The sequence below is a fragment of the Podarcis pityusensis genome (assembly GCF_964106645.2).
Source record: "Podarcis pityusensis genome assembly, chromosome: 10".
NCBI lineage: Eukaryota > Metazoa > Chordata > Lepidosauria > Squamata > Lacertidae > Podarcis > Podarcis pityusensis.
In genome coordinates, this window is record NC_138035.1 from 17,976,357 (window position 1) to 17,989,255 (window position 12,899).

At 43.2% G+C, this 12,899-nt stretch overlaps 1 protein-coding gene across 11 annotated transcripts in view; it reads left to right on the forward strand.

The window, feature by feature from the left end:
• The first annotated feature begins 1,207 nt into the window (after positions 1-1,207).
• The window catches only part of MICAL3 (microtubule associated monooxygenase, calponin and LIM domain containing 3), a 194,652-nt gene continuing 182,960 nt past the window's right edge, over positions 1,208-12,899 (forward strand). For 4 of the 11 annotated variants that reach the window (XM_081022596.1, XM_081022595.1, XM_081022587.1 and 1 more), the window contains exon 1: positions 1,211-1,572. The gene's annotated coding sequence lies outside the window, so the exon portion shown is untranslated. Of the gene's footprint in view, positions 1,573-12,899 lie in introns of all 11 variants that reach the window. The other 7 variants (XM_081022584.1, XM_081022593.1, XM_081022592.1 and 4 more) reach the window with 4 other exon arrangements.

The following is a 12,899-nucleotide window of genomic DNA, read 5'->3' on the forward strand; positions in this document are numbered from 1 at the left end:
AGAAGGCCCTCAGTGCTGGACCTCATGCTTATGAAGTAAGCAAAGTTTGGTTAATTAAAACTAAGCCAAGTGGTGTTGCTTTCAGTTTAGGACAGGGTTTGGCAAGGTTTACCTTGCCTGGGCCAGTTCACTTCAGTGGAGATCCCTCCGTTGGCTGGATTGCACAGGCGCATGAGCATGCGCATCTGCGATTTCCGGCATCTGCGTCGACCCAATTTCTGGGGTCTGTGTCTGCGCAGACACAATTTCCAGCATCTGAGCATGCACAGACGCGATTTCCGGCACCACAGAAGCGAGTCGTCACACTGTGCCGGTTTAGCGCAGCTCGCGGGGACTCACCGAAGCAGCTCAGTTTGGGGGCGGCTCATGGGCCGGTTAAATGACCCCCGTGGGCCTGCTTGTGGCCCATGGGCCTTAGGTTGCCTACCCTGGTTTAGGATCACAATCTCAGGCAGCTTCACATAGCTCGCTGGGGATAAGCCAAGCCCTTAATGAGACAAAAGGTGTTGATGGCCCATCTAAGAGGAATCCTTGGGCCTGGGCAGACAGACAGAGGTTGCCAAGGTGATGGTGTGAGGTGACAGGAAAAGAGTGTCTTTAGCAAGGCATGCTGGGAACATGAAGGGGGATCAACGAGAGATGCCCCCAATCTTCCCTTTCTGTGACACACTGAGTGACATTTTGGAGTCATTTTGGAGTCCAGCACTGTGCATCCATGCACAATCACATGTCTTTTGGACATGCATCAATTGACCATTTCCTGTACTAAGAACGGAACAGAGAAGTAAGCCTCACTTATTTCTGTGGCTAATAGCCAAGTAACTGTGCATAGGATTGCTGCTTTATATTATTAATGTGTTAATAATACAGTAGTTCCTTTACTCTGATGGGGATCTCCTCTCGCCCAGAAATATTTAGATTTATGTTCTCAGATACCTGCAACATTCTCACAAAGAAAATGGAGAATTCACTCAGGGTTCAGCCTGGTTTTCTGCATATCAAATGATAGTGGGCGCTCCAGAGCCTCGAAAATAGGACACCTGGTATGAGAGGGGGAAAGTAATTTCTAGGGATTCATTAAAAAAAAAAAAAAAGGATGTATGTCAATGGAAAGGTCTCTGGTGCCTTCCAAAAGGATGCTCAGCACATAATTTCTGTTCTACCTTTGCATCTGCGTTATTCTACCACAGGGGACCACATCTTGGTTGTCATGACAACAGTGACGGAATGGCAGCCTGCTGCATCATCACACCATCTCCACAAGATGCTCTGGTGAGATGCTCTGGGAAAAGCTTACCAAAGGAGATGCACATCAAAAATACCGTTTCCCTTTCACCTCGGTTTTCAGCATGCTTCACACCCACAAATAGAAGTGAAGGAAGGAAATGGTACCTGTAGGTTTTCACAAAAGGAACCTTTGCAGTGCTGGAGCCTGAGGACAAAAGCAGGCAACAGGGGAATTTATGGTTCTGGAGATTCACCAAGTCAGAGGTTGTTAACAATTGTGAGTGCTCTGCTTACTGACAAGGATTTTAACCTCTGAGAAAAAGAAATAGATTTCATCACTGTTCTGTGAGTATTGACCATATCACATGTATTTTGAAGCTGAAAATGTTTAATTGTCTTGTTCCATGTGTTGGTGACTTTAGGGGGGAAATAATTGGGCATAATGCCTTTTGTTGGAGGGATTCTGTGAATACACTGTAAGGGGTGGGTCAGGGCATACAGTCAGTGTTGTAAACGGAAGCTAGAGGTCTATGCTGGAGTTGGTTTGATAATGATAATTGACACTTACATGTGCATTGTGGTTTGCAGAGTTTCATAAGTAAATGTATGTTTTTTGGAGCTTGTATACAATCCACATTCAGCAGTGGATGAGAAAACATTAAAAAGGGAAGTGGTCTTGCAGGGACGTTCACTAGTTTTATGTGTGTGTATGTGTACACACACACACACACACACACACACGCACACGCATGCATGATGCCTTAAATACTAATTTAAACTGAGACAGGTCCCTGCCCCAAGAACTTTGCATTCTAAATTTCAAGTAAACAGGGGACAGAGGGAGACAAAGGCAGCTATAACAGGGGAAATATTACGTATACACAAATGTGGTTATGGGGCAATGCAGTCCTGTGCATGCTTATTCAGAAACAGGTTCCATTTTGCTTAACAGGGCTTACTGTACTGTATAGTAAATGTGTTTAGGTTAAGGCCGCGATGCAAAACAAACTTATTAGGAGTAAGTCCTATTGGATACAGAGTTCTGTATGCTGTATGCTGTGAGGACTAAAGACCACAGCTCTCCATTCCAGGGAAAGTTCGCTTCTGGAGCCCTGATGAGAGGAGACCCCAGCCCTAGGGGGTTTGCAGCAGTGTGTATACCAGAGTCCAAAGTGTACTGGCGTCCACACATCCAGCCTCAACTGTATGCATTTTATTTCTTTGGTGTCCTTTGAGATCAAAGAGCTTATGTAGCAGTGCATAGCCGCAGCTCACTGGGACTGAAGCACAAAGGGTTGCAGTTGCTTCATACCAGCATGATAATGTTACAGTGAGCCCCAAGTGACTTGTGCCTTACAGACCCGGAGATGCCAGCTTGGATCCATGCCAACTATTCCTAGGAGCAGCACGCTCAGTTCTTCTCATGTGCATACACACACACACACACACACACACACACACATGCACAGAGAGATGCATAGACTTGTAGCATGCACAGGCTCCAAAGGGATGGCACACCTGCTAAGAATTGTACTACCAGAGTTCAAAATGGGAGAGAGGTACAGGAGGGTAGGCCAGCCTCTGTGCCATAGCTGGGCCTGGGGTGCTCTCCCTTCTGTGCTTAAGCAGTTGTGCCACCACCTTTTGTTCCATTTCAACACCCCTGGGTCATCTTTACTAAATGGATAGCTTATATACTGAATACCAAGGATGCGGTGATGTCCCCTGGCTGATGAGATGGCTTTAAAAAGAACTTTGACACATTGCTGGAGGATAGGTCTGTCAGTGGCTGTTAGACGCAAGAGCTAAAGACATCCAGAGATAAGATGCCACTGGATACTAGTTGTTGAGAAGGGCTTGTTGCCTTCATGACATTCCTTTGGGTTCCCTGGAAGCATCTGGCTGTCCACTGTGAGAAATACAATACCGGACTTGCTAGATGGACCAGTGGCCTGGCCCAGCTGTTATCACTTGATTAGGCAGGGTGGTGTTACCCTGCCACCATCTGGAGGGCCTTCTTGTCCTTAACAGCTGTGCGTGAAGGATGTTGCCCAACCCACTGGGAAGTAAAGGGAAAACACTGCGATCCAAAGCAGGATATGTCTATTTCCTGCCTGCAGTGGCTATGAAACTTGGAGCAAAGCTCATTGTGTATCATAATGTGAATTCTGAAAGACAGGAGGAGTTTTACATGTTTTACGCCTTGCGTGTCTTCTTTGCAAGCAGTCTGACATGCAGGTGAGCTTTTTGACATTACATTTGTTCGCTTCTTAAGGGGAAAGGTGTGCAAATAGTAAAGCACAGTCAGGGTCTTCAAAGCAACGTGGGAAATATTCCAGCCCAAATAGTGTTGTGAAATGTCGTGACAGCATCTGGCAGCAGCTCTCCAGCGTAAGTCAGATTTATTCCCATCACCTGCTATCTGATCCCTTTAAACTGGAGATGCCAGGGTTTGAATGCATGCAAAACAGGTGTTCTGCCAGCAAGCTGTAGTCCATTACTTCAGGTACTATTGCTGGCAGGTGATCATTCTAATTTTTGTGCCTTGAAAATATTTACCTGCTACAAATCAAGGCACAAGAGCAAGTCAGGTGGCTGTTTTGTGGTCAGGTGGCAATCCTCCAAACGATATTCTCCCCCCTCACCCACAACCATATAACTCCAGAGTAGCATAGCAAAAAAGACAGGACCTTTTTCCTATGAACTTAGAATCTTAATTGTAGAAGGCAAAGAGATACAAAGAGAAGACAGAGCCAAGGGTTGACTGTGAGCGAATGAGTACATTTATATATGCACCCATATATACATAAACATATAAACACTGAAATATTTCATTTTCTTTGTGTGGTTTCCTCCCTCAAAAAAATTGCTAATAGATGCCCTTCACCAAATTTGGTTCCAGGGTGGTTTGCAAAATATGCAGTGAAATCCTAAACGAGTTTGCTTAAAAATAAGCTGCATTGTACGAAATGGTTCTTTCTGCCTGGTATGTGTGTTTAGGGCTGCATCCCAAATATGCAGCAAAATAAAACTTTTTTAAAAATCAGATAACGAAACAGAGATTCTCAACTCATGGATGGACCATGTTTGATCCCATGACAGCTGAAAACCTCAGTGTTTGGAACAGATGAAACCTCAGATCAGCAAGGGAAGAAGGGGGTCGGCCAGCTCAACCCAGTCCATGGACAAAAGGGAAATGTATGCACATAACTCCTGTCAATGCTAATGGGAGTCACGAGATGAAATTCCCTAAGCACCAAGAGCCAAAGCCGCCCCCTCAATGTGCAAGCAGCATAAAGACGTGTCTGTGTGTGTGTTGGCACGGCTGAGGGCCTAATGTGGAAGAATAATAGACATCAGAAATGGACATGAATTATTTGTTCATCTTGCCCATCCCCATGGAAATTGCTCCAGAATTATTCTCTGCTTTCTGTTTTCGGGGAGTCCTGCCTGCTCAGTATTTAAACATACATACAAAACTGATCTTTCCCCAGCCTCTTTTTAGACAGCTCAGCAAATCCAGACAACAGATACTCTTGCAAGCCAGTTCTTACTGAATCCAAGTCTCTTCCTGCATCATTCCCCAGCCCTGTTTGTTTTATTCATCACATCTTGTTTCCTGCTGTTCAAACCAAGGAGTTTAGCACAATGCACAAGGGGCTATGCCATTGTCTCATCACACCATGGCTGCTAGATAGCTTAGGCTGGCACAAGGCCATCCAGAGAACTTCAGCAGTGATCAGAACTTGTGTTCTAAGACTAACACTGTATATCAATCCTATACACATTTACTTAAGCACCATTGAACTCAATGGAGCCTACTGCTGAATGGGCATGACAAGGGTTACGCTGTTATTGTAGCATAAGCTTTTGTGGACTAGAATCCCCTTCATCAGAATGCTATGTTAATTAAAGTGACCATTTGCAGCAGCATTAATTGAAATGCAGAAAAAGAAAAAACATGACTGTACTTTTCTAATTTTATATCTGCCAGCTGCAGATAATACGGCATGCATCTGATGAAGGGGACTGCAGTTCACAAAAGCTTATGCTGAATGTATTGCTTTTTACGATACAGCATATATTTATGCAACAAGCACAAGGCTCTTTATTTGTTATTGCTGAATGTGTTTTGAGTCACACAGCTTCTATAATAAGTACAAGCAAGTACACTGTGGGACTGAGCATTCTGTTAAACATTCTTCCATTCTAAACAGAAGGAAACTGTTGTGTTCAGTTTACTAACATGCCCTGCTTCAGAAGAAGCCAGTGCTGTCCAAGTTACTGCCGGCTACAATTAATATAATGTACAACCATATTCAGCAATGTGTATTGGTGGTTGGTGCACATTAGGTGTGTTACATGATTGAGTGTGCTTATTCTTCTCCATGAAATTTGGAAGTACTTACAATTTGTGACTTCTAATTTCCAGAACCAGAAACCCTTTTCTGCAATAAAGCAACCTTATTCAGCTTCTACAGGGATCCTGTTTATTGGCTCCTTTCTTAAAAGGGGTGGAGTCTTCCTAACCCCTTGGTGAGTCCCCACCCCCTTAGAGAGTAGCAGCTTGTGAGGATCAATTAAAAGGGCAAAGGAAGGAGTTCCCCTCCCCTTAGGAAGTTTGAGTGTGCTAGTTTTGATAACTAAAGTATCAGGGGTTGTAATTTTTATGTTAGTAGTTTTAGACTTTTTCGTTTCCTACAGGTAATGAGAATAAGAATTTGAATCCAAGTTGTAAAAAGAAAAATATATGAGAAGAGTATTTATTGCAAATCAGCATCTGTTTCAACCCAAAGGATTTGTTTCAAAGGTAGATTTCTCTTCGCTTAAAAAAAGGTAAACAAAAAACAATGTTTGCTTTCCCTGCTTGTATTTCTGAAGGGGTGGTGGTATTATTCTGTGGTTACTGATTGTCTTGTTTGCCACTGATAATATATTTTGGCTCGGCATTGTATAATTTAGCCGTCTAGGTTTTGTATCTTTAACTTGAGGTTGATTCAAGGGTTGGTATGCTTTTGCTGTGGCCCTACACAGCAGTAGGGGCTAGTGGACCTTCAGCAATGAGGCAGTGGACACACACACTGAGGAAAGAGGAGTCTCTGGAGGGGGTCTTGTATTGGACCCTCCAAAACCTGGAACTTTAGGTAGTTAAATTTTAATTTTGTTTTTGGACCAATGGTCTGTGATAAAGGATGTGTTCTTCTGTTGTTTGTTTCTCTGGCTTCTATATGCTTTATATCCTTTAGTGCAGCTCCAGTATACCGTACATTCTCTTTCTGTCTTTCTGGTGGCAACATAACTCATCTGACCATATTTTTTTTATTGCTTGCTAGAAGTTAACCTTGTGCTCTTTCAAAATGGGCAGCATTCATGCAAATCTTTAATGCAGAAAGGGAGCAAGTTTGCAATCATTTCCCCCTGCCGCATTCGTTAGACAGTCAAATTAGGAATAATCTTTCCTGGCTGTAACACACCAAGTATTGTTCTGCTAGTTGGATCAAAACTGCCGGGTTGCACAAAAGAAGTATTCTACACAGGACTTTAACAGTTGTGCTAAGAAGGAGTTCTCTTTCCATCATGGTGGGCTGTAAGAGAGAAGTGTTATGTGTAATAGGTTGGAGTGGGTGGGGAAAGGGAGAGTGGCTATTTGAAGGAAAGGGTGATGGGTCGAATTGAACCTCTTTTGTGCTGAGTTGAAATCTAACACAGAATTGATATTTAATTTTTCCACACATAAGAAATTCAAAACTATTAACGCTAAGAAAATGTTGACCTAGTGAATAAAATGGTCTTAATGCTAAACTGAATTTAGAACTGAAGCATTCTTGCTGCAGAAACTGGAGATATTTGATGCTGAAAATAAAATTAAAATCCAGTTCTGTTGACGTATCAGATGTGTACAGTTGTCGTGCTTTGTATCAACTTCTCTTCCTTTTTCTCTACAAAGGTAATCTTAGTCAGGGGGAATTCCTTATTGTAGTCTGGGGCATGCATCCTACAATTTAATCATTCAGTATTTTCCTGTTATTGAACATGAATTAGGGTATGGTGAGTCACTGTATTTGTAACAAAGAAAGATTTATCACAGAAAGCTATTTTAAGGCCTCACTCACTTTAAAAAAGACAACCCAGAAAAAAGCTATGTGTCTGCCAGTTTCAGAAGTCTTATTCCAGGGAGAAAAAATGTTTAAAATATCTTTCCAGGATCATCTAATGTTGTAAAATCCATCAGGTAGTGATTGGTGTAATCTGCTGTGCCTGTACCTAAACCTAACTAAAAAGTCTAAATCCCATTATGTGTACACACACACACACACATTTTGGGAGTGGGGATTACTATTATGTAATTATTTTAGAGAAAGAGAGCCATTAGTCAAGAGAGCTCCCTGCCTTGAACTTAAAATCCAAAATTTGACAAAGAAGAAACAAAGGAAGGGGAAGGAAGAGTAAACAATGAAAAACATGCAGTTATTTTAATAGCATATACTTATGCTTGGTTACAGGCTTAATGTCCTGGGACCTGGGGGGCTGTTACAAAGGTTTGTTTTGCCTCTCCCTCCTAGAAAGAATACATATAAGAACTTGGTAACTAAGAATTTTCCCCATCTCCCTCCCAATCATTTTTGTTTTCCTGCAAACCTGAGTGTTTTAGTTTATTGTATTGCTTTGAACCGTATTGGTTTTTAAGATTATACATTGCTGTGTGGGTGCCTTTGCTCAGAGAGGTGACCCTTCAGTCCACAAGACAAGTAAGTGTGCAACAAGTCTGACATCCACAGTGAGAAATTGGGTCCTCCCTTAAAGAGGGCACGTATTGCGGTGAGACCTGGAAACCAACACCCTGTGTTGTGGGTGGGTACGATTGGTCAGCCACAACACCCGATTGGTAGGTCCCTTGAAGCTGGGTGCAATCTGGCCAATGGGACGCAGTCCAAACGGTTTGAGGGACCTATTTATGCCCATGCAGGTGACCCAGAGCTTCCTCTTTCAGCGCGTTCATTTGGAACACCCGCCCACCTCTCCCTACTTTTAGGGCTTGTGCTTAACCTTGCTATGCCGTCGTGTGTCGTCTGTCGTTGGGACAGGGGCACGGCTGGAATTTTCCCCACTTGGCGGATTGGCTGTTGCCATTTGGGTTTCACCTGCCTCGTAGCAAATCGTCACAACTTGTAAGGTTGCAGATAGGCTCTGGTTCAGGTGATAGGGATGGGAGAACGCTCTCGCCATCCCTATGTGAAGGGTATTCCATTAAAGGAATCCAGGGACTCGATGGTTTGGTCAGCCCCTGAGAGGAGGTTGTGCCCATGCCTGAGTCCAGGGGGACATTTGGATGGTGGAGATAGCCTGTTCCCGGCTTTCCGCTTATCTAGGTGTTCACCCTTGGCTGATCTATGCTGAAACCCTGGGTCAGCGCTACCTGCATATAGTACCATATAGTAATTAAACGGGGATTTATTGTTTTCCTGAAATTCCACACTCCCTCCAGAAATGTGGCATACAACATTGCATCGTCAAAGGTGCAACTCCAGATTTTTGTTTTCTCCTTTGGTGCTACGGATTAACCTTCCTATTATTCCAGCAAAGTACCATATAGTAATTAATGTCAATATTTTCTTGAGCTTCAGAAGCTGACCATGTTTTAATTTAATTTAATTTTTTATTTTATTTTTTACAAATGTGGACACTTGCGCTGCAGAATTAAGAAGAGCTGCCGTGTCAAATGTGACCAGCTTCAAAAGGAAGTTTATGATAGTAGATGACAAGAGAGGGCTTTCCCAAATAACTGTGTAAGTGTTTGCCATCAAAGGATCCCTTGTTATTGCTAACACAATGATGCATTATGCTGGGTGTTTAGAATTTGACAGCAGTGCTCCCCCCCCCCCCCCGCCGTAGTAAGTTTGCATCACTTATGAACTTGGCTACTGTTCTTCCAATTCTGTGTATCTCTTGCTGTATGTTGTTGTTTACTGTAGTGAGACAAGTCAAGGGAGCTGAATGAGGACACCATGTTGCCAGTCCTGTTGAGCTTGGCATAGGTTGTGTGGATGCAACTGCTAACAGCTTTGGTTTTAATTACATAGTTTGTGTAAAAGATTTCTTGGTGGTAGCCAGCAATGAGGGCAGTGGGTTGCTGTCCCGTCCTGTTCTTCATTGGAATTGCAAGTTCACCTTGAAGGCAAAAAGCAGGCAGTGGATTATATTAATCACTCCTTGTGTTCTGACAAATTCCAGAAGAACAGCCTAGTTAGGACATAGCAGCTCATGCCACAATAAATCATAAGCTGTGTAGGGATTATAACATTAAGCACTATGGCAGCAAACCTCAATCTTTATGTTGTATATCTATAATGTACATATACAAATGCTCTCCTCTAGTGCTCTTACTGCTCAGCAACTAGATACCTCTGGGCCAAATCCTTACCTCTTAAGGAACATCAGTGGGCCCAGTACACAGGAAGGGTCTAGTAGTTGTTTGGCAACATGGGTTGGGTTGCAGTGTACTCTGAAGAGTAGTGCTGATGGGAAACCTAATCCTCCGTCACATTCTCAAAATGACCTCTCTACAATTTTTATATTATTATTTTCTTGATACTTTTTATCCTGTCTTTCCCCCACAAAGTGCTCAAAGGGCATACAGTGTCAGGCTTCAGGCAATTGGCTTCCTCCCCTGTGGCCGTAAATGAGCAGATAAAACGAAAGGGAATTCTTACCAGTTAGTTTCTTTAATAAACACGGCGAAGGACAAAAGAAAGCATCTAACCAGAATGGGGGTGCTCTCAATTAAGGTCACTTCCCCCTCCATTCCTTTTAATCCATGTCACTCCTATGTTTTGTAATCTGAGTTTGTACCCTCTGCACTTTCTGTTCGGACACTTTCTGAGCTCTCCGAGACTTTGGGGAAGGGGTGGTGGTAGATACTATCCAGAGACTGTGAATCTGTTAACACACACTCTCTTCTAGTGTTTTTTCTGCTAGCTGTTCCCCATCCAGTATTTCCCAGCTTCTGCCTTCTGAACTATGCCCCTCTGCAAACCACTGCTCCAAATCTATACTGTCCTCCTGCTCCTGGGAAGATTCAGGGTCAGGATCAGGAGGAGGGAGTGGCTCTCACCATTCTTCCTCAGTGTAGCCCTCCTCAGCACGGTCTCTGACATACAGTGGTGCAGCAAATTGGAAGGGAGACTGCGTGTTGAGATTCCTGCATGGCAGGGGCTGGACTAGATGAACCCTGTGAGTTAGATTAGGCTGGGATGGTGGTGGGCCCAAGGTAAACCAATGTGCTTTATGGTTGAGTTGGGGATTTGGAGTTGGGTTTCCATAGGCCTAGTCCAATACCCTAACCAGTACCTCACACTGAGTTTTAGACCAAGGGTTCCCATTTGAGATGGTTCAAAATTACTGAAACCCACCAAAATAGTGGTATGGGGCCAGAGCAAGTCACAAAACAATGGCAGTTTTTCACAATCATCTGGCAGTTAATTAAGATCATAGTCTACTAATTAACTTGCCTTCCTTTGGAAGTTACAAAATTCTTTGCTGTAGGGTTTTCCTTGTGACAAAGAGTTCCAAAGCTCTGTGACTCAGGCTAAGTACAGGCACTTATTGTAGAGAAAGGTGGGGAATCGCTGACTCACAGGCCAAACTTGGCCCACCAGGCATTCTCACTTGGCTTGCAAAGCTGTTTGGGGCAAGCCACACTCACCCCAATGTCAGACATGATGTCAGGTGTTGACAGGTAGGAGTAGAGCTCCAAAGAAACAATCAGAAGCTTAAAGTGAGTTGCTGAATTCAATACTTTCTCTGGCACTTTCCCCTGAGACCTTCCTCCCCTCTTCCAAACTTCTGCCCACTTTTGTTCAGCAACCAAGGAGTTGCTGGTAAGGGCATTGGTCCATCCAAAAAGCTATGGTAGGGCTTGGGACAGGCAAGTGAGGTGTATATGTGAAGCCCTCAAAAATGGGGGTGGGACATTTCCCCCCAGGCTTTTGCATCTCTAGTGAGGAGGCCCTGGGCAGGCTGTGGCACTGATGTCCATCTGAAAGTGGCACAAGTCTCACTGGTGGGTCCTGGCTCACTATTTGAGAAACAGCCTTAGGCCATTCTTACTGAGATGCAACATTACATGGGCTTCACTGATAGATTGGGTTAAAGATATTAGATTTTGTTCTGTGAGAAGGGAATGCAGGGGGAAAATGTGCACCATATTTTATTGTAGATTTGGCCAGGGCCTCCCTTGTACTACAATGCAACGTCACAGTATCTATGGAAATTCAAACAAAATGTTGATGTGAATAATCCTGCCATAGGATTAAAACCAGAGAATAAAGTCCTCTTCAAAGAGCTTGACTGGAGTGTAAGGTTCCTCTAGACTTTAATTGTCAGCTTCAGACTGACATTTGCTGTGGTTTCTTATTCCTCTAGTGGGAATTGCTTTGGCCATTATTAGCACTTTATTATGATTGCTGATAGGCTGGGGAGGAGGGTGGGCATGTTGGAACAAAGCCCTGCTTCCATAGCTGTGGCAGTACAAAGCTTGCATCTCTCATTCAGTAATGCGAGCATCTGCTTTTGAAAGCATTATTAATTTTTTATTTGGTCTCCCCCCCGCCCCCCATATGTGATTTTCATCTTTTTTCTCCAGCGCTAGTCTTTTAAACAATCTGGCATTTCACAGCAGGGGGTCAAAAACTTGAAGGCTAACCCCCTTAATCCTGGGATTAATTACACAATTATGCAGCAGTCTAGTCACAAACGACTTAAACTGGAGTATAGTAGGAGTTAAGCTAATTTAGTACCACTCTGAGAAAGAATTGAAGCACTGGTCTATAAATCACAATTGTGCTTAAAGGCTGCTGGTGGCATCCTCTGGGTGATTGCTCCGTGTAAAGACTATAATATGCAGAATAGCTTGCCATGACTGTGTGGAAAATATCTGTATCCCTATGACCAATAGGAACTTCTGTTGGTGTCATTAGATTGCCCATGCAATGTAAACTAGTCATATGGCAAGACACTCTACTTACAATGGCTGTAACACAACAAGGGGAGATATGACCACATGCAGGGTCCCCTCCTTGCCATGGCTTCCATGTGGCAGTTCTAGAGTATAGACTTGCCATAGAAGGTGAAAGAGAGAAATAAGACACCTGTTTTAATTCCCACTCTGGGAAAACAAGATTTTAAATTTTATTTCTTGATTTCATTTTTAAACCACCCCTCATCAAGCAAGTGATCCTAGTACAGGATACATCAAGTACAAAATCAAACTAACAATACAACAAGTCCAGTAAAAACATTAAAAGTAGTGGGTACAAGTACTCCTCTTGCTTAATTCAAAAGTCTGTTTCTTAGCACGCGAAGAATCCACACAATTAAAAAACTGGCTAAAGAGATAAAGTTTTAATTGGCACTAAAAGCCCTCCAATGCTGTGTTCTAGATTTTCCTCTTTATCCCCCCCCCCGAAATGTTCAATTTACTGTTCCTTTAGTCCAGCAGACTAAAGTTTTCTGAAGGGTTAAGAAACATTAAGTGGTGCATTTTAAAAAATTAACTTTAAGGTACAGGTTTATTTTTGGTTACAAATATTAACAGCATTGGATTCCAAAGGAGTCACAGCTGTAGCTCTGAAAGCTGTATCTCCACCTCAGCTAATTGCAGCCCCCCCCCTTTC